Source organism: Caretta caretta, chromosome 1, assembly GCF_965140235.1.
Source record: "Caretta caretta isolate rCarCar2 chromosome 1, rCarCar1.hap1, whole genome shotgun sequence".
NCBI lineage: Eukaryota > Metazoa > Chordata > Testudines > Cheloniidae > Caretta > Caretta caretta.
Window position 1 is genome coordinate 248739841 of NC_134206.1, and position 22157 is coordinate 248761997.

At 42.7% G+C, this 22157-nt stretch overlaps 1 protein-coding gene and 1 long non-coding RNA gene across 3 annotated transcripts in view; one reads left to right on the forward strand and one right to left on the reverse strand.

Annotated features, from left to right (window-relative positions):
• Nucleotides 1–919, reverse strand: part of PTN (pleiotrophin) — a 120387-nt gene extending 119468 nt beyond the window's left edge. Inside the window, exon 1 of the mRNA XM_048830418.2 lies at nt 725–919. The gene's annotated coding sequence lies outside the window, so the exon portion shown is untranslated. The remainder of the gene's footprint in view (nt 1–724) is intronic.
• A 113-nt stretch (nt 920–1032) lies between these two features.
• LOC125626892 (uncharacterized) overlaps nt 1033–22157 on the forward strand; it is a 49198-nt gene continuing 28073 nt past the window's right edge. For both annotated transcript variants that reach the window (XR_012665963.1, XR_007353858.2), the window contains exons 1-3: nt 1033–1358; nt 6098–6220; nt 20811–20929. This is a non-coding gene — a long non-coding RNA (uncharacterized LOC125626892). The remainder of the gene's footprint in view (nt 1359–6097; nt 6221–20810; nt 20930–22157) is intronic.

The following is a 22157-nucleotide window of genomic DNA, read 5'->3' on the forward strand; positions in this document are numbered from 1 at the left end:
CTGCATGGTGGCGGGGAGCAGGCTGGGGTGCGGATACAGGTGGCTGGGGAACACCTTCACGTACAGCCCCAAGTCACCGGAGGGGTGCAGGTGGAGTGGGGCTCTTTTTTCCCCAAGAAAAACCAGGCTTCTTCTCTTTTGGTCCCTTGGGCGAGTCCAGAGCTCCTTGGCCACCACATCCCCTGGAGAAGAAGCACCCCTGCCCGACACCAGCTGGCCCCAGGAGGCGGGGGGGGGGGGGGAGGGTGTGTGCAGAGGAGACACCCCACCAGGAATGCCCAGAGCTATGCTCTCCGGCCCCCCCTAGCACCGCTCAGTTCCCTCCCTGGGACTCAACAGATTTGGGGGAGGGAGAGCTCAGTGGTTTGAGCATTGGCCTGCTAAACCCAGGGTGGCGAGTTCAATCCTTGAGGAGGGCCATTTAGGGACCTGGGGCAAAGAAAATAGGGCTTGGCCCTGCTTTGAGCAGGGGGTTGCACTGGATGACCTCCAGAGGTCCCTGCCCACCCTGAGATTCTGAGGAGCCGCGACGGGCGCCGCGGAGGGAGCCCAGCCCGCTTCCCGCGGAGGGAGAGCCGCACGCGCGTTCGCGGCGCCCCGCGCTCAGCCCGCCTCTCCCCCGCGCCGCCGCCTGTCTCCGCGAGAAGCCCTGCGGTGCGCCCCCCCGCCCCGAAGAAAGCGCCTCGGGCGCAAGCCTCTGACACGCGCGCCCCAGCAAACCCACTTCGACGGACGTGGAGTTGTCGGCCAAGCTGCCTTCAGCGCGGGGGGACGGGCGGTGGGCTCGGCTGCCTGTGGGCTCGCTTCTCTTGCGGGCTGGATCTGGGGGCTCCTCTCGCCGCCCCCGCGTTCCCCCTCCGGCTGGGATTGTCTCGCCAAGACTGGGCGGCTCGAGGCCGGCAACTCGCCGCTCCTCGCTTGGGCTCAGTCGCTCGCGGAGTGCGAGCGAGCGAGCGAGCGAGGGGGGAGGCAGGGCGCGAGAGAGCACTTTGCACTCATGTGATCTGCTTGGGAAGCTGATTAAAAGCAGGTCACTCCCGGGGCAGTCTCGCCCACCGGGACTGGAGGAAGGCAGAGGACTCGGAGAGGGGCTAGGACTCGGAGAGGTGTCGGATTTGAGGTCCTCGGTTCGTGCTAAGGAAAGGTAGCCGCCGGGTAGCATCCCTCCTCTGCAGTTTCATATGTTGTGGGCACTGTGGCCCAGGTGAGCAAAGAGTAGAGCTTTGCTGGGAAAGAGACGCTCTGCAAAACCCTCGTCTGATGGTGATAGTTCCCCCAGTTCTGTTAATTGGAGATGCAGTGTCAGCACCATAATGTACTGGGTCAGGAGGGCTAGCGTCTGCGAGCCCCTGTGCCAGGTAACTTATTTTTTTTTAAAAAAAAATCCGATTGCATCTATCTTGCTGTTTGCAGTGTGCACACACAAAGAGTGAATTCACAGTCAGCCACAGCGCATGGGAGATTCACATTTATGTCCCAGGTAACCATGAACAAATCTCGGAAATTTCAGACACAAAGAATTATTTCACTTTTTGGCACTATGGGCCTGATCCAAAGCCCATGGAAGTCCAGATGACGTTAAGTTAACTGGGCTTTGAATCCAACCTTATTTGAATCTCTTGGCTGTCCAGAATTGGGCTGGAAACATTGAAAGAAAAATATGTCTGGTACTTTTAATTTCCAGTTAGGCTGAAAATACTACGAAACAACTTATTTTCTCATGGAATTTCATCACTTCTAGTTCTGTTGACTGCTTTCACTTTAAGGCAGGCTTTCCCCATTTTTAGCCTCATTGCATCTGTTAAATGAGAATGCTCCCCAATTGAATTTAAAAGGTAGTTGACATTCTAAAGTCAGGCATATTCTTTCTAATTTCTAAACCTTAGAGTGAGACTATTTCTTGGCTATAAAGGCACACCACATTTGGGGTTTTGGTCTTCTTTCTGGGGTCATAAATGTTGGGTCCTATTCCAAGTTAGTGCAGAAATGCAGTTCAGGTTCTCCTGTTTCTAGAGAAATTAGCTAAGAAAGTCCTCTGTCTGGCAAAAGTGTATATTGCATCATCTAACACCTTCCACCTGTAACAATAAAAGGCACTGTACAGTAAATCCCAGACTAGATAATTGCACCCACCTGGATTCTTTCTGGGTGCAGTAAACTAATCCCTTCCATTTCTTCCTTTGCTTTCATCACACAGCCACAGCGGGATTTAATGATAGCAGTGTCACTGAAGACAAACAACTTTGATCATCAACACAAAATAGTAGACTGGTTCAGATAGAACAGTTCTCTCTAGCAGCTGGGCTAGCAACATAAGCCAGGCTTCTCTGGAGTCAAATGGCCAGGAGAGCAGTGAGAAATCTACTTCTTCATTGTGTGATGAAAATTATGCAAGACAACAACAATAAAGAGGGATACTTAGTAGCTGGCTTGTGCAGTCCCTGGAGTGCTCCACCTGAGAGCTGGGCCCTATTATGCTAAGCACTGTACAAACCTAGTAAGTGACATTCCCTATCCCAAATAGCCTAGAATGTTTGACACCTCAAAGATTTGTTCATCTGATTGCTGTGTACTCTGGATGAAGAGTGAGGTTGGAGCAGACTGGTGAGACAAGGGAAGAATGTTGCAGATTGACTCGTACATTTTTCTGTGGCCTAAAGAGAAAACTGAGACATACAGCAGGTCAGAAATATGTTTCCCCCGACAGAAAATTTCAATTTTTTGTTGAAAAAAGGAAAACTGAGGTTTTTTTTAAAGAGAGAGAATTTTTCTGCAGAAAGCAGTCACTTTCCATTAAAATTTTCATTTTGTTGAAAACCCAATTTTCCACTTTAAAACAGTTTCAGCTGACACTTTCCCCCAGTTTCAGCAATCCCTGGTACCTCCCCCACCACATCTCAGATCTGAATTTGCTGAAACTGAGCACACACATTGAACCAAATTCTAATCTTGGGTGATGTGACTTGCATTAGGATTTGGAGAGGCTAAAGACTCAATTGTATACATGATTATGCATCTGTTCAACTGTAAATGAATTAAGGTCTGAAGGAACTCTAATCAAAAATGAAAGCACCTCAATTCTGGAAAGTTAAGTAATATGTGTGGTTTTCATTATTAATATTATTTGTATCACAGTAGCACCTAGAGGTGCCAACTGAGTTCAGGACCTCATTGTGCTATGCACTGTATAAACATAGTAAGACATATTCCTGCTCCAAAGAGCCTACAATGTTTGACACCTTTAACATTAATAGGCCTATGACAAGTGACTTTCTAGACAGTCTCACAGCTAGTGAGGTGGGCCTCCCAAAGTACTTAAAGCAAGATGGGACAGAATCAACTGGACAGCATGGAGAAGAATGGTGATAAGGAACCATAGAAGATCTAGTCTGACCAGTTAACTGGTGCAACAATATTCTCCTTGTTAGATGCAGCCAGTGGATTCTGCCAAGTTCTGCTTCACCATCTTGTCTCCTGTTATTTCACCCGTCCCAAACAATGGTTTATTTCCTGCATCTAGATGGTCTTCTTGGATGATGGAAAGGGGGACATGAAGGCAAAGAGTTAAGTCTGGGTAACGTGAAGGATAAAAAATCTATGCTGAAAGGCAGCCCTTGGTTGTTAATAATCTGGTCTAGACACACAAGGAATCTAAATTTAACTAAAAAAGAGATCTTGCTTACAGGCTACTAGAGAAACCTGCTGTCTCTGGCTAGGTTTTAAATCTTTTCCCTTATGGTTTGTTTGTAGCTATCAGTTTTAGACTGGTAAAAAACAAAAACAAAGATAAAGAATGGGTTAGCAGCTACAGGTGTCAAACCTTTACTTTCGAGTAGCCTCTTCACTGACTGAAACAGTGTCTCCAAGAGGGAAAGAAGAGTTGTGAAGACTGCTCCCTTTAGAAAGGAAATGAGCAAAAATCAAGGGAACAAGTTATACAGATTTTTTTGACTGTTGATGCACAATGGTAATGCATAGTAAATGACCCCAAATATTTCCACCAGCTGATGTTCACAGTATTTTTGGAAGGGATGGATTTTCCTAAAGATAATCAGTATTGGGAATCTTGAGTGCACCGAAAAATAGAAGCCCTTTCATATTAGAATTCATCTTGCTGATTATTTTCCTTTGTAAGGTGTTAAGAGCACACCCTTAGCTCCCTTTGACTTATATTGGAGTTGTAGATGCTCAGCACCTGCAGGCAAGGAGTTCCAAAGGTGTGAATAGGAGTTAGGCACCCAACTTTCAATGAGAATTGGGAACCTCACCTCCTTAGACTCCTTTGAAAATTCTAGCCCTAAAACCTGAGTATGAAATTTGGAGGCAGTACCTTGTGCAGTTTGCCCCCAATAAGTGTTTCATTGCCTTTGTTCCCATCACTTAGCAGAAAGATGCCATGCATTTCTAAAACCAAACAAGACACACATGCCAGTTAATAGGTCAGCTTGGTTTGAACTTTGTTTGTTGGTTTCAGACATACTGTAAATATCAATTTCTTTCTCTCACCCACTCGACTCTCAGCTGCAGCCGCCACCAGGAAGAAATAATATAATTCCAGGAAAGCAGAAAAGAGAACACAAGAACAGTTAAAGATTTTTTCACCTTTTGCTCCATTGCTGTTCTCCAGGGTCTGGCTGCCAAAACCAGCAGTGAGTGCCCACAGAAGTCTGCTTCTCCACTAAGATCAGACTTCCATTAGTGATACTGAATTATTTAGTAGATGTATTGAACACTGGAATCAACTGCTTCTGAATTGTGTTTCATCTCAGGCCAGCTTTTTGTTAAGGCTGCACAATGGTATGCATATTGTCACAGAAATTATCAGCCCTATAATTAGAATGGGGGGAAATTATGTGGTTTAAAAAACAATAATCATTTGTATCACAGACTGTGGTTTAAAAGTGATCCACTCATTAAAACCCAGTTTTGCAGACATATTGGTGAAGAATGCAAACCAAGAAACTGTGAATTCAATATTATTATTATTTTAAAGCACCCAACAGTGTGCTAAGTGCTTCACAACAAAAACCCTCACATTTAAAACCTCAAAGTATCAATCTTAGGCCTCAATTCTGCAAACACTTGTACTTGTGAGTAACTTAACACATTCGACTAATTCCATTTTCTTCAGTTGGGCTACTGCTCCCTCCATAAAGTTACTCTGGTGCATACATGTTATTTATTTTAATATTTTCTTATTCTTTGCTGGGGAGATGTGCTGGAATGACAGTCCTGGAGAGAGAGGTCTAGTTATGCATTGTCTGAAATTTCTCATCAAGTAAATGCTCCTGCTGAATAACACAGTTTCATAAAAATTGAAAAACGTCATGGGAAATTGTCAATTCTGGCAAAAAGTTTTGCTATTTTTCCCATATGAAATGTCAAAACAAAAAAATCTTTGTGTCAACTCACCATTTTGAAATGAAACAATATTTTTCATTTCATTTTTACTTTAAAAATCACATTTCATTTCAGCTTTGAAGTTTGTAAAAACTAAAACAAAATGCTATGTTATGTTCAAATATTGATTCAAAACAACAAGTTTTGTTTTGTTTCAACTTAAAATATTTTGTTTTCTGGTTTAAAGCAATGAAAATGACATCTTAAACCAAAACAAAACAAACATTGTCATTCTGAACTGTTTTGAAACTTCTAGCAGGAAAATATTGAAAAACATTTGTTTCTGAATAATATCATTCAAAATTTCTCAGAGGAAAATTTCAGTTTTCTGATCTGCTCTGTTATCCACTTAACAGGTGAAATGCAAGCAGCAGTAACATCTTCGTGCTGTCCTGCTCTTGTATCTCAACTGTGACATGGAGGACTCCAGGTACACTGGATAAATTGATTAGCACATAAACACAGCATTTCAATAGACACAGAGGCACCAATCCTGCAAACACTAATGCACATGCTTAGCTTTACTACTGAGAGTAGTTCAGTAGGACTAGTAAATATACATTTACTGCCATATAAGTATTATGAATACCATTGACAGCAAGTCAAATAAGATACCACTCCATGCTAAATGAAGTATTGTCAATTCTCACAATCTTATCATCGAGTCTCATGAGTGTTTTTTTTCTTTAACCCCCAGCTTCCAGAGTCAGGTGATTACACAAGATGCTCATCTTTCATTTTAAAGAAAGTAAGCTTCTAGCCCTCCTGATTGCGGGGAAAAGTTTGAAATGTGACCCCTAGGAGGCTCAAAAACCTGAAGGTAAGTAAAAAGACGCAAAATGTATTCCTTTTTACAATTTCAAGATTGTCAAGCCAATCTCATGATTTTTTGTCTTGTGCTTTTTCAATACTTTGGGTTGGCAGTATTGTAAATTTAATTTTTTAAAATATAGAAATAATCTTTTACTTCATTACGTCTCCCCATTTTTTATTCATCTGTTTCCTCCTCCCCTTCACTTTGGTGTTCTCTTTGGTTCTTCCTTCTTCACATTCACTCAGCTGGGCTAATTTTCTTCTTTGTCAGGCTAGTGTAAATCAAGTGTAAACCCAGGGAAATCAATGCAATTACACAAGTGTAAAACCAATGCAAGTGAGAGAAGAGTCAGGTCCAGTGTCCTCACAACCAGTAGAAATAAACGTTCTGATCCTGCAAATTAGATCTGCACAGTTGGACTTTTGTGTCTGGGAATGGGTGACGGGATGGATCACTTGACGATTACCTGGTCTGTTCATTCCCTCTGGGGCACCTGGCATTGGCCACTGTCAGAAGACAGGATACTGGGCTGGATGGAACATTGCTCTGACCTAGTATGGCCATTCTTATGTTCTTGCATGGAGCCTCATTAACTTAAGTGGGGTAGTATGTGAGTGCAAAGATCTTCTCATGCAGATCAGATCCCAGTATCTGTCAAGTGAGCAACAGTTAGGCCTATGCTCAAGAAACCCTCTCTTGACATTGATGAACTTAGCAATTATCATTTTGTTTATCATTCTTTTTTTAAGTATTATTGGTGAGATTTTCGCAAGGAAATTATCTGATCAAGTTTCCTTGACCTGCTTTGTTCTGGGATTAGACCAGTGTGTGGTATGGGGTTGCAGTGGCCTTGCTCGTTGATATTTTCAATCTAATGATCAATAGGGAGCAGGTTTTCATGCTGAGCCTTTTGATCTATCAGCAACTTTTCTGTGTGTTCTTTGGAGCACATTGTATATACAATGCCTAGCACAAAGGGGGCCCAAATCTTGGCTGAGGCCTATAGACTCAAATGTAATATTATTATTAATAATAATAAATTCCCTGATTCACAGAGTAGTATTGAAGGGTTTGCAGATTCTGAGAGGGAGAGGTGAAATTGCAGTTCAGTAGCAACATTCCCATTGCTGTAACTTACTTTTAAACACCCTTTACCACTACAAGAATTCAACCATATTTCTATTTCAAGCTATAAATTATTGTTTTCATCCCTCCTGACCATTCCCTTTCCATTTATTCTGGATAAACACTAAGATATGGCACTGCAGACCTTTCCAAACAAGCAGACTGACCTTTTTGTTTCCCCCCATGCCAGACTGCTTACAATGTTAATATAGGTCCTGTTAGTAAAGCATAAATTATTTTTATATATATATATATATATACACACACACACACACACACACACACACACACTCTTGTTTGACAATGGTGCAATTTATATATATAAATAAATATAAATTGCACCATTGTCAAACAAGAGTCTACAGAAACAACAACAAAAGATTTGTATTGGGGACTACTGTTAGCTGCCTTGAGGCAAGGTGATATTTAATAAAATGTTCACATTATTAATATAATCTAGCTAGTTACTTTTCATTCATGGATGTAGAAAATCTGAGGCCTGCTGATTTCAAAGAGGAGTTTGGGAGAATCAGTCACATTGCATTATTGGCTTTTAATATGCTCTTCATATCAATTAATTTTCTTTTATTGATAGTTATTGTTTCAGCTGCTTTGAATGGGGAAGGATGAGAATGTTGATAAATGGATTGAAAGGTTGTTTAATATCAGCAGGTGCTGTTAGTGTCCTCTTCTGATATGCTGCTTTGGAATGTCTTAAAGTGATACTGCCAGTGAGTAAGAGCTATTCCTACAAAGAGTTGATCAATAGGAAATTTGCAAACATATTCATGGATTCAATCCCCAAGTGTGATTTACTGTTATTCGTAGGATCTTATTAATAGTTATTCTCTAACCATCAGAGAAGTGTTAGAAATGTATAGACATGTTTGTGCAGTGGCTTTTGTTCTGGCATGAAATTAATTGGTGAAAACATCCCCCCACCCCAGGCCTAAAAAAACCTACACACTCAAGGTGGGAAAATGTCATTCTTCCTGGAGTTTGGTTTAATAACAGAAGGGTAATTCTAGATCACTACTACATGAAACCCCCAGCCTAAGCCTTGTTCACAGGCTTGGCTCCTTCTAACAGTTCATTCCTGCAAACTGTCTGTCCCAACTCTAGCATATGCATGTACACACATTGCGGCCAACTGAAAAAACGGGGCTTAGCATGGGAGCTGAAATGCAACTTTAACTAAACTATTGTTGCTATAATACATTGTACTTCAATAACAATATCCAGCTCTTATATGGACTTTTCATCAGTAGAGGCCAAAACACTTTGTAAAGGATATCTGAATCATTATCCCCATTTTACAGATGGGGAAACCAAGGCCCAGAGAGGTAAAATAACTTGCCCAAGGTCATCCAACAGACCAGTGGCAGAGCTGGGAATAGAAGCCAGGTCTCCAGAGTACTACTGTCCACTGTACTATCTCCTAGGCTACACTACCTAGAGCAACAAGGTTAGTAAATTTTCTCATCCCCACTTTACAGATGGAGTAACTGAGGTAAAGAGGCTAAAGTCAAAATTATTTTTTCTAAATGACTATGTATTATAGGTATCGGTTTTTGGGTGCCAAACCTGAGACACTCTGGACCTGATCTTCAGAATTGCTAGGCATCTACAACTCCTGTTAATAAAAAGACCCCAAACCCACTCCTAGCTTGCTGGTTGGAATCAGTCTTCCACCTGATGTAGACATGGATCAGTGGAAAGCCTGCAGCACAGCAACATGCTATCTCCTCCTCAGCCTCCTCCCAGTTTTCATTTGAAGCCCCAAGAAACTGTGTGTGGGGAGAATCGATTTCCTATTTTCTTTGTGCTGGAAGAGCTGCAACTTGTAGCTTGGAAAAAAAACCAGTACACAAGCCCATGAAACATTCCTCAATGCAAGGGAGACAGGACATGTCTATACTGCAAAAAATAAACCCACAGCAGCGAGCCTCAGAGCCCAAGTCAACTAACTGGGGCTCAGGCTATGAGGCTAAAAATAGCAGTGTGGATGTTCCTTCTTGGGATGGAGCTTAGGTTCTGAAACCTGGTGGGTCTCAGAGCCCATGCTCCAGCTGGAGCAGGAATGTCTACATAGCTATTTTTAGCCCTGTAGCACAAGCCCTGCATGCCCAAGACAGTTGACCTAAGCTCTGAGACTCGTTGCTGTGGGTTGTTTTTTGCTGTGTGGCCAAACCCTAAGGAAACAATAAGAAGCAAGGTGACATCCACAATAGCAGTAACATTTATCAGGCATGTTCTCAAGTTGACAGAGACGAGAACTGGAATTTAGGGTGCTTGGGTCTGTTAGCAATTGAGGCACAAACACGGCTGTTTAGCCAGCTGTAACATGAGTATGCTACTCACTGACTTCAGAGGGGTGGTGTGAGGCTTATTTAGTTAATGTTTATACAACAGTTTGATATCCTCAGATGAAAACGGCTATATAATTGTAAATATATTTTCATCTCTGAGAGAAGCTTTTCCTTAGAGAGAGTAAAGATGGCTTTGTGATTAAAGCCAAGAACTGGCGTCTAGAAAACCTGGCTTAATTTCTTGGTTCTACCGCAGACTTCCTGTGTATCTTTGGGCAGGTCACTTAGGGCATGTCTACAGTGAAGCTGGAAAGTAAAATTTCCAGCTTAGGGAGACATACTCACAATAGCTCTGGTAGAGTGAGTTTGCTAAAAAGAGCAGCATAGTCATGGCAGCATGAGCATGGGACAGGCTAGCTCCCCTGAATACATGCCCTAGGGTCTCAGATGGGATTGTACTCAGGGCAGCTAGCCCTTGTGCTACCTCAGCTACCCTTCTATTTTTAGTGTGCAAGCTCAATCAGAGCTCACATGGGTCTGGCTACCAGAGATGGAAATTGCACTTTCTAGCTCCAGTGTTGATATAATGTTAGTTTCACTGGGCCTCAGTTTCCTACAAATAAAATGGGGAAAGTCTGTTTAGACTCTGAGCTCTTTGGAGCAAGGATTCTCTCTTACAATATCTTCATACAGCACCTCGCTGTAGGAGCATGATCTCATTTGGGGCTCTAAGTGCTACTGTAATACAAATAATAATGCCAATTCAGAGTCTAATTTAGTAGGAAAATATCTTTGTGACGAAATTTCCACACTATAGCTAGCCATAATGCAGCCTCTATTGGCTTGGCTACTCTTGTGAGTTAGAGCGCATTAAAGTAGCCCCGGGTGCCCTAGCTCACTACCCGTTCACAATGGCAAGACACGTAGAGCGCTCTGACTCTATGGCTAGAGCGCTCCTGGTACTCCACCTCGGCGAGAAGATTAACGCTTGTTGAGCCTTGGCTGAAATGCCCGGGCGTCAGAGTGAACAAGGTGTTGCATTACTGCGCTCTGATCAGCCTCCGGAAACGTCCCATAGTCCCCTTAAGTGAAGTGGCCACTCTTCTCATTGTTTTGGAATCACTGCGGGAATGCGGATATGCCCTTTGAAAGCTCCGTTTCTGACAGCTGGCTGCTAATCTTCTCTGAGACAAAGCAACCATTAGTGTGGAATGCTGTGTGTGAGCGAGAGAGGTGGGCGGAAGAGGGGTCTGCTGCTGTCTGAACTTACAAGACAGCATGCTGACATGCTCTCAGTCCCCCCCAAAACCCACTCTCTCTCCCCCCACATACACACAACACACTACCTGTCACACTCCACCCCACCCCCATTTGAAAAGTACGTGCCAGCCACTTGCATGCTGGGATAGCTACCACAATGCACTGCTCTCTGTGGTCGTTGCAAGAGCTGCTAATGTGGCCACGCCAGTGCGCTTGCAGCTGTCAGTGTGGACAGATTGTTTTGCTTTCCCTACTGCGCTCTACAAAGGCTGGTTTAACTCAAAGCACTCTACATCTGCAAGTGTAGCCATGCCCTATAGCTCCTAATGTAGCTCTGCCATCGTAATGTTGTGCTGGAAGTCATTAATAGCTGCCATCAAGTGAGCGTTTGATCCAAAGGCAATCACAGACTTGGTAAAACCTGATGGTTGTGCTGAGTACCCACCTTTCATTCTAATTAGAACGTGCAATTACGCCCATTCATATACTGAGATAACTGAAAACAATAGAAGCTACTGCCCAAAGCAATCTGTAGCATGGTGAGGCCTGCGCAAAAAACTAACCTGAGTAGATTAACAGGAGTTTCCCTAATTGCAAAGGCAGGAGGTAAGTGTTTGTTTTTGTATATAGTGGAGTTAGAGGCTGAAAACGAGAACTGTAGCCATGAGCATGGCCTTGAGTGGGAGTAGAGGGACTGAGCTTCTTGGGCACAGAGCTCACTGGAATGGCATACTTGGAAATAGTAAGAAAAGAGACTGCCGGCTGGTTAGTTCTAAGTGTTCAGGGAAACAGGACTTTGTGTACTTTCTTTGTAAATAAACAGGATTGCACCAAAGAATATACCTGCCTCATATAATCAATGTCTCCTCCTATCAGAAACAGCCCTGCAAGGCCCCAAATATTAGCTAAGAGGTTGGGTCAAAAGCTCAGCAGTATTCTCCTCTACAGGAGAAACAGCAGCTGTTCCTCCATATAGTAGCTGTCAGCATTCACCTGCTTTTGTTTGCTTGTGTTGTTGCTGTGAGTTAATAAGGATAAATGACAAAAAGCTGGAATGATGGAATGTTTCGTGCCAATTAAGGCATTTGAGAAGCAGCAAGGGATCTGCACAATGAGTCAAGACCCTGAGGCTGCACCTGATGTCTGTACAAGGCAGAAGTACAGCTCCGGGACAATTGTAGATGAGCATCTCAGTCTGTAAACCGCCAGGGGATATACCATATTTAAAAGTTTGATCACTCCAATAGATGGGTAGCAAGAAAGATGCTGAAGCTGTAAAAATTGGGTGTGTCCATTTCTGGCCACAATTGCTACGGTGTCTCTGAATTCCACAACATTCAATCAGTAGTTAGGTCAGGATTTTCAGAAATGACACGTGATTTTTAGGTATCTCATGTTCAATGTACCCAAACTGACACATCTGATTTTCAGAAAGTTCTGAGCACTTCCTTTCTGTAATGGTTAAAGTCACTATCAATTTAAATCAATATTATTAGCATATTAGTTATTAAAAAGATTGAAATACAGAAAATTGTGTCATGCTTCAAAAAATCCTTAATATCAGAAAGTTTGAAAATATTCATTTAAGTTTCCATTACTCATTTAAATGATACCTACCGATCCTAACTAGCATCCCCCATTTAGCTGTCAGCTCCAAGTCACAGACTCCCATTATCGCACCAAAATAACTTACACACTGGCCTGTAGTACTGTAAAATGCAAATCTACTTGCTAACTAGAGACCAGCGACCAGATCGTCCTGTGCTTTCATGGTACAGGTCAAAGACCACATCTCAGTGCCAATGTTGGAACCTTAATTTAGTCTGCCTAGAAATTTTGATGTATCGGTTTTTGAAATGCAGTAGACTTTCAAACAAACACACACTTATAATGTATACATAAAAACATACTACCGATGTTGTTTTAAATTAATAGATGTTTCACTCTACAACATTAATTATAATCTTGGTCACACTTCACCATAATGTTAATTGTGGATTTGTCTGGGAATAAATCTTAAATCGTAGTTCCTTGCTTCATCACTATGTGGCATATGGCTGAGAACTACGGGAGGAACTGTGGGCAGGACTGTGATGGCCACTGAGAATTTTAAATAGCTGCAAATGGATTGAGAAGCTGTTAGAGTTACTCACTGTGTTTGTTCTGCCATCTTTTTCAATTGGACACCACAGTTATGTCTGCCTTTCTGCTTTAAACTTCGTATGATATGGCAGAACAGAGAGAAAATGAGAAAAGGTGAATGTCCAGAATAATAATGATTCATCACATTTATATAATGCTGTTCATCCCAACGTATTCCAAAATGCTTTGCAGATAATATTTAGACCATTTCACCCACCAGTGAATTTCAGACGCCCCCTGAATGTTTTTCTGCTGGCCTAAATTGGCAGAGCAACATTGAAATTAATTGGAGCTCTGCACATTTTTACCAGCAGAGAAATTGACCCAGTATGTGTATAAACAGACAGATATATGTGTATGAAACAACCATGGAATCACCCCCACCCAACACGCAAAAGTCTAGCCCCTACTGGCTAGTTACATCAGCAAACATAAAATCAAATCCTTGTGTGCCAATTGCTGTCCCAGCATGGGCCCCACAGAAGATGGTTTGACTCAAGATGGGATAGGGATAAGGATACAGGATAGAAGAGCCAACGCACAGTTCAGAAGTAGTTTTGGTTTTCTCAGAACTTTCCCAGAAAGTTCCACCAGCATTGGACTATTTCAGCTCTTTGGTAAGAGACCCTCTGCTACCACTCTCAAAATAGTTTCCAGCTTCTGGAGAACTGTGCAGTCAAGGTTTAAAAGCCACATCTCCTTCTTTACTCTGGGATCAGCGAGAACTACTCAGAAAGCCACCACCTGTTTTATTTTCTTGAAAGATACTTAGATGCCTTGAGGATGACAGATTGAGCTGCAATCACAAGGTTCTATTACACTCACTACTACTGATCTCCACTGGCTCTTTGATTAGACAACAATCTGATTGTGAATATTGATCATTCACAATCTTTTGTCTGGCTCTCTCTGTAGTTGCCAGAGAGTCCTGCTGGTTCCATGTCTCGGTGTATGGATTTTGTATGCTGAGTTTCAACATTAGTGTTTCTCGTCTCTTGGGAGTAATCTTTATTCTTTTGACGCCTGGGCTGGTGCATGTCATATTACTGCTTGTGGAACTCCTCATCCTTGAGTATGAGCATAATAGCATCCTTGGCCATGTTTCTTGTAAGGATTCAGAGCACTCTGGATCACTTGGTAAACCGGGCCCAAGCAAACAATAGAGTTGTAATATGGCTAAATGTAAAGATTGGATGTTTTTTCTAAAAGATCTGTTCTAGGACTTTATTGGGGGAAGTTGTTTAGTCTTATACAGGAGGTCAGACTGGATCATAACGGTCCTTTCTGGCCTTGGACTCTATGAATTACCCAGTTGAATCCTTTCATGTTTGCTAAAATTGACCAAATTGTTTTGGTGCCCCCGCTCTCAAAGCATTTTCAGCCAACTTACTAGTTGCAAATATATCACCCAGGTGTAGTCATAAATCACTAAAACCTACTTCATGTGTCATGTAGTTAACATTTTCAGTGTATCATCTCTAGTGGGACCATTTGTGGTTCCGTCAAAAATAATTTGCTTAACACTGGTGCGCTCCTATTCAGGGGAAACATGGTCCTACTCATCCAGTTCTCCATTGTGTACTCTCTTGCATCAGTACAAAGAGAGTGCAATGTGCTACCATTCTGATGTTAGTGTTTTACACCTAATTTGCACTGATGTAATTGACACATGGTGTGGAGTAAACCCAATATGTTTGACTATTCTTTGGGTGGGGGGTGGTCTTTTAAGATGAGATGTTGGTAAGAAGGGTGATCAGTTGCACGCATTTCACTGTATACTGCACAAACACATACCTGTCAGCAATTGTCTAGGTGTACTTAATCCTGCCTCAGTGAAGGGGAATGGACTGGATGTCTTCTTGAGGCCCCATCCAGCCCTACGTTTCTATGACTGAAGAAATAGTTTGGGGCCTGGTGCATTTCAGAGATGTTGGGAGAATGGGTGGAATAGAGCCCATTTTGAGAGACACATTTTTATCTTGGGCAAGGGAAACAAAAACAACGGGGCATTTGCCAGCCTTGTGGGATATCTCCATATTGTGAATTTCCAGGAGAACTATTTGTTAGAAACCAGCCCTGCAGCAGCTAAACTGTCAAGTAACAAAGAAAATTACTGTAGCACCTGAAGTGGTGGTTGAAATCTCTCATGCCACTACACTAGTGCTTGATTTTAAATGCTCAGAAGTGTGGGATGCGGAATCAGTGGGATGTATGACTGTCTAGCTGTGCTTTCAGCACAATCTGGAATGCCTCTTACACTGGATGTGGCTGTGGAAGCAGGATTGCACCTTTCAGAGAGCACTGGGGTATTCCCAGAGAATAGCTCCTGTGGCCTCTTTTTGTACCAGCCTGTTGGTGCAAAGGAGCCCCAGGACCAGTATGAATATGCATATGAAAGAGAGGGACTGATAGCGCTGGCTAGAGCTTGCCACAGTGGGGGCAGTGCTGTGTGCAAGTTTCTCAGCTCTGTTGATATGTAAAGGGACACAACACTGCACACAGTTATGCCAAATCCATGCAACCACCGACACAGAGTCCTGCACACACAGTAGAGTTAGTCATTTTTTTTATTGCTAGACTGGCTCAAACAGCAGGAAAAGGGAGTTTAGGCCTTTAAACAGACCAACAGAATGCTGGATGCTGATGATTCCCTGGCAGTTGAGAAGTGACAGTTGGTGAGGTGGAGGAGAGAATAACAGAACAGTGTGCTGGCGAGATGTCTGTGCTGCAGGCCCTGCCCTTGGCAGAAGTGGCAACGGAGGAGGCAGAAGCCCCCCAAATACAATTTCACGAAGGGAGAAGAGAGGATGCCTTACAAAACTCAGGATGAAATAGGAGAGAGATACAGAGACTGAAGCCCTCTGGCTTAAAGCGAATAGAGATTGCTGACTGGAGCATGGAGGGGAGCGGTGCAGGACAGGAGAGCAAACGCCGGCCACCACAGAGACTCCTGTTGGTTGGAAAAAAACAGACCCGATAGGTGTCCCTGGGTTAGCAACCAAAACATTATTAAATGGAGAACCTGCTTTCCCTGAGTTACTCTTGGAAACTGGGGGCGGGTCACAAGCACGAAGCTTTTGGAAACTGGGCTCTTTGGGCACCACCTCCAGTTGACATATCGGCCCATGCACCTCAGTCCTGCTTAGTCTCTCTTGAGCAGCCTGCCAGGCAAGCTGAACACTGGGGGTTTTGTGATGTGCACTAACAAGGGACAAGCATGATCACACCAAAAAGATTTGTGAAAGGCTAGTGCACTAACCTCTTATGCCACCACAAGGGAAAATTATATAAGCAGCCTTTTCTGACTCAGTTTGGAACAGGGGTTGATCCCAAGCCCAATACTCCAAAATATGAGTTTCTGATCCCTCACTGTGTCCCAACCAGTGGAACTGGAGTGAGAGGCCCCCAGGTTCCTGGAGCAACAGTTACTGAGGAACACTTGGAAAACAGGGAATGCGAGGAATGGGGCTGGAAGTAATGCAATCACATGGACAGAGCAGTGCACAGGATTTAGTAGAGTTCCACTTGTTCAACTTAAGCTGCCTTCAGCTTCACTCTTCGCTAATGAAACAACGCTCACAACCTCTTGCCCAGCCTCATGAGCTTTCTACTGCTTTTGAATCTCAAAATCGTTCTGCAGCACTGACAGCGGCAGCCACCTGGCTTCACTGGAATAACACAAGGAAACTTGGCCCAATCAATGAGTGAGCTTCTTCACTTTTATTCTGTACATTTCCACACAAGTCACGATACAGAAAAGGTGTCCAAAAGTAATTGCAACTGGTAATTTCATTGTTTACAGGTTTCCCTTGCTTTCTGGTTGGCTCACATTTAAAACCTCTTTCTAGCAACACAGTGATCAAGATACTTTGTATAAATAGGAACTGCAAGAAAAGTAGGGAAGAAAATACTTTGTCACTTTATTACAAAAAAACCCCTTCCTCTTTCCCCCTGCCATCCCTCTCCACTGCACCCTGATCCTTTGTTAAACATGTCACCTCACTGCTGCTTTGCTTGGATTCTATCTGCCAGCTGGCACGTTCCTGGTGGTGCACGGCTCTGGGGCATTATGCAGTGGGGTCAGACAGCATAAAAGAGCCCTTTGTGATGTTTTTACAACTCCTGGAACAGATGTGGATTTGAATACAGGATATCTACAAATACTGGAACTCTGGATGCCCATGAAATGCTGGCTGAAGATGGATGTTTATGCCTTGGCTTTATTGTTTTATATTAGAAGACAATGGTCCAGATTCTGATTTTTTGTTACATTGGCATTAATCTTGAGTGACTTCACTGACTTCCATAGAGTAACTCCAGATTTATACAGGTGTAACTGAGATCGGAATTTGGCCCTCAGGCTTCGATTTATCACAGTTCCCTGACAGGGGTAAATGAACACCCACTATATTGCCTTCTGGAAATCTCAGCCCTTTCACCATAACCACCATACCTCCCGGTTGTCTGATAAACCCAAGTGTACTTTTGCATTAGATCAGTCTTGTCCCTTTTTGGAAAAGAGATACTCAGTTCTCTGTGTTCCATTACTTACTATCCTCATTCTGGTTCATGTATCATCCCTCACTCCCTGGGTGGCAGGAGCATAAAAATCAGCCCCCTAGGGTGGGTAGGCAGTTGACAATGAATGCCTTACATCTTTCTCCAGCAACCCTCTCAGGCTAACAGAAAGTTGCAGCACCAGGCTCCAAAGGGTGCAGCGTTCAGTACTCCTTGACTAGAGGAAGGGATGCTGTGACACCTATGATGGTGGGGTAGAAACAACGGGGGTGGGGGAAGGTTCTCAGACATTTTCCCCTCCAACCCCCCAAAAAAGAGACAGCCTGTGATCGGCGAACTCTTAATGCTAAGAAACACAGATGTTCTAGAGTTTGGCAAAATATATCTAGTGTGTCAACTAGATATCTAGTGTGTGGAGGGAGAGGACCACCTGAATACCCTAATTCAAAAGGAAACATCACCTGAGTAAACATTTTAATATGCAATATTTTAAACATTGAAATCAAGCATGAAAAGTGCAAATCTCCTTTCCAGGAACTTGTCATCTTCCAACACTATTTTCTACATCAATTACACTAAGATAAAATAAAAACATAGAACAATGCTAATCCTCTTCCTTTAAATTGTGGCACCAAAAGAAGCAGGATACTAAATGGGACAAACTTTGCAAGGCACAATGAAGAACTGTAATAATGATTAATAATATGTAGCACTTACATAGCACTTTTCATCAATAAACCTCAAAGTGCTTTACCAAAGTGGATAAGAATTATTATCCCCATTTTACAGATGGGGAAACTGAGGCACAGAGAGGTTAAGTGACTTGCCCAACATCACATTGTGACTCAATGGCAAAGATGGGAATAAAACCTAGCTCTCCTGTTTCCCAGTCAATTGCCATATCTATTGGACCACAATGCCTCTCTATAAAGACATGCTGATTACTTATTATTTACTATAAATGCATTCTCAGTAATGTGGAATAACCTTGTAAACACATGGTTATCTAGACTTAAATACACGAGGCACAAACATATAATTAACATGAGGATTAATTCCTATGTAAACTCTTTGGGGGTACTGTAGCAAAACCATGGGTAAAATCCACAAGTCATTGCTCAGACAAAACTCCCACTGAGCTACTTGTGGACAGTCTTATAAAAAGTCAGCAATTCCTATAGACACAACATTCTCATAAACATGTAACAAGAGTTTTATGACTATTTAGATGGGTGTTTTTGTCCATATCAAACGACTTGTGCCCATAACGTGATCTCTTTAACATGGTGCAAGGCAGAAAATTCATTGCATCTCTAAAGCTGTGCAGAAGCAAAGTATTAGATTTAAAAAACTACTAAACAAAACAAAAAACCTGTCATTTGCAGCAATAAGGTTTATTCACAGACTAAAAGGCAATACTGAAATTCCATAGATAGTTGGAAAGTTTGCCCAGTGGGTATGGAAGCCCAGCCCACAAAATTCACCTCCTACCAGGCTGAAGATTTCCCACTGTTAAGTCAGGAAGGTGTTACAATCAGGTGCCTCACATGAACAAGTTTTCTGGTGGTCTGTTTACAGTCACTAATATAAGCTGGAGAACATTAGTGCACATTCCATCTCATACCAAGCAGCCAAAGATGGCTCTCCACCTTGCTGAGCTTCAAGGAGTGATATGCTAGGAGTTGTATTACAATGACAAAGTTATAGCCTCCTTTAGGAAGGTACTTTAACCTATGACTATTCAATTTTCCATCAGAAGAGGGGGTAATGCAGAATGCTCAACTCCTGGTGGTGGAAGATGTCACTTGAGTGCCAACATTTACGAGGGAGAATTCAGAGCTGTGGAGTTGGGAGAGAACTAGGTGCAAAACTTCCTCAACCAGAAGAGGTTTCCCCATTACCAGGGAAAGTAGAAAAGAAAATATAAGGATCTTGGAAGACCTCCCAGTAAGGAGGGTGAAAAAAAGACTTACTTGGAGCTGTAAGTATTTAACTGTGGCATTTAAAGTGAGACTCAAAGCCATTTCCCTGTGGCATCTCTGGGATGGGGAGTCTCTGAAGAAAGCTCACTTCCCCCTGCAGCATTGGTGCACAGCCTGTGGGTTTCTCTGCACATTTAGGACCCAGTTCTATGAAGTCTTGATATAGATCAGACAGAAAAACAATGATTAGACAGACTTCAGTGGGAGTTCAGAGTACTCAGCACCCTGCAGGAGTTGCTCACCATTTTGCAGGCTCAGCCTCTCACTTCCTTTCCCCCAACACTGTTAAGTGATTTAAGGAGTCAGCTGTATGGCAGGGAACCATTCTGCAGTACATGTGAATGGATACTAGAGGCCCTTATAGGTCTTTTCCATCTCTCTATGATTCTGTGAGTCGCAGGCTGAGCAGAGACAGGACTTTCATCATACTGAGAAACTATTGAGAAAGGAAATGATTGGGGAAGAAGAAAGTTGGGGCAGTTTGATAGCCCAACCAACCCCTGCTCATCCAAAAACTCCATGGCCATTAATCTTTTGGAAGAAGTTGGAACATCCTGCAAAACCTTCAAAGAACAAAACAATTATTTGTCCTAGGCAAAATTCTTCAGTGGGATAAAGTGGAGCCAGTGGAGGCGTCGCAGTCGGGGAAAACACAACTAATTGAGGATGCTTTTCATTTACTCCACATTTAAGGTTAAATGATGGACATATCACAACCAAAACCATAAGTGCAAACTATCCCCACAGTTTATGCTCCTGTCCTCATACACCTTAATCTTGACACATGATGGAAATTCCTCCTGCTTCATTCCACCACTAGGGACTGCTCTCTTGGCTTGAGAGCCCTGCCCATGAATGGTATTTCAGAGATCCACCGCTCTACTCATGGCAGGTCTTGACTACTCAAAAGTGCCCCAGGAAGGATTATCTAGCAGGAACCTCTCTGTGATGCTGGACATGCAGAGGGGTCACAGAGAAGGTAGCAGAGCACAGTATATCGTATCAGGAGAAGCCTTTTCAGCACAAATAAAGTGAGCAGGAAGTAGGGAGGAGAGAAACAGCAGTATGTTGGGAATGACTGAATGGAAAGAAATCTGATGGAGGTAATAAAGGAAAGAGAAGGAAGAAGAAATGGGCATGGGACGGAGGGCAAAGGGAGAAAAGCAAAAAGCAGCCTGAAAGAGTTTAAAATAAGCTCACCTTAAATTATTTTCCATTCTCTGCCTGCTCTTACTGCTACCTATCCCACTTTCACTACAGGCTCGGGGACTGATGCATACCCCCAGAATGCCTTGCACAGAAGGAATGTTGCCATGGTAATGGCAAGCCCACAAGGAAGCAATGAACCACGATGGACCAATTGCCAGGTGCACATATAGGTCTGTTTCCTATTAAAACAGACATAAAAAACCTCTCTGTGATCATGAAAAAAAATGATGAAAAGTGACTGAAGAAGGGTGGGGGGAGGGGTGTTTGTCTTTTGGTCTGCAGCAAATGAGAAAAATAGCAGTTTGTTTCAGGATGGCATTGTCAGCAATCTTTATGGGGAAAAACTCCTTGGCAATGCGGGGGGGGGGGAAAGGGGGGGAATATCCAAAATTGACTATTGCCCAATTTACAGCTTTTCTTCAGTATTTGCAAAGATCTCAGGAGTTGAAAACAGAGAATTTCATGCATTTTTGGACTGCAAGAGCATAGACAAGCAGAACTTTAGTCCATCCCCTCCCCCCCAAAAAAATAATGTAGGGATTGCATTAATAAAGAGAGAAAACACTGAGCTCAGAACAGCAGCTCACTGTTCCCACTTTATTAAAAGTGGACAAATTTAGTCATGCTACAAAACTGCTCATTCCAGTGATATTCAATGGCTTATATTGTATTTTTTTTACCTCTCACTCCTCCCCCCCCAAAAAAAATTGTCTATGGCCTTCAACTGACATCCATCCTTCAGGGTGTCCTAATATGTATCAAATTTAACTTCAGCTCTAGTTTTCCCACCCCTACCTCAAATATCATAGCATTCCATGGAATAAAACATACCCTAGAAAAATGAAACTGTTCATTAGAGTCATAGTAACCAGATAAGTAACTCCTGTGTCTGGTATTTTCAGTACAAGAACGTCTTGTTTTTCTCTGTAACTATAACATTACTTCCTACAGATTAGATGGGAATTAGAAATGCATTAACCCTCTTCCCTCTAGACTGAAGGCTCTAGAGAAATATGATAATTAACAGACATTAAGGCAGTTAGAACCAGGATGCCCTTAAGCATATACTAAGGATTAAGTGTTACTATGGTTCATATATTAATTAAATTATTGCTGTATGATACAGCACTTGTCATAGTATACTGGAATTTTGCAAATTAATAGATGCCCATTTTTATCTATTCAAAAAGAAAAGGAATACTTGTGGCACCTTAGAGGCGAACAAATTTATTTGAGCATAAGCTTTCGTGAGCTACAGCTCACTTCATCGGATGCATTCAGTGGAAAATACAATGGGGAGATTTTATATACACAGAGAACATGAAACAATGTACCATACACACTGTTTCATGTTCTCTGTGTACATAAAATCTCCCCACTGTATTTTCCACTGCATGC